We start from the raw sequence: 231 nt of genomic DNA on the forward strand, positions 1-231 counted from the left end.
TGTACTGTAGTACAATAATTTTCAGTACAAAATACACTATACTGTAGCGAAGTAATTTTCAGTACAAAATACACTGTACTGTAGTACAATAATTTTCAGTACAAAATACACTATACTGTAGTGAAGTAGTTTTCAGTACAAAATACACAATACTGTATTACATTATATTCCGGTACTATATTGTAGTACAATAATTTTCAGTACAAAATACACTATACTGTATTACAATAT

General features: G+C 26.4%; 1 protein-coding gene across 2 annotated transcripts in view; it reads right to left on the reverse strand.

Moving 5' to 3' along the window:
* Window positions 1-231, reverse strand: part of LOC119632052 (spermine synthase) — a 26,373-nt gene that overhangs the window by 13,625 nt on the left and 12,517 nt on the right. The gene's annotated exons all lie outside the window — the stretch shown is intronic.

Source organism: Glossina fuscipes, unplaced genomic scaffold, assembly GCF_014805625.2.
Source record: "Glossina fuscipes isolate IAEA_lab_2018 unplaced genomic scaffold, Yale_Gfus_2 1, whole genome shotgun sequence".
Classification (NCBI taxonomy): Eukaryota; Metazoa; Arthropoda; class Insecta; order Diptera; family Glossinidae; genus Glossina; species Glossina fuscipes.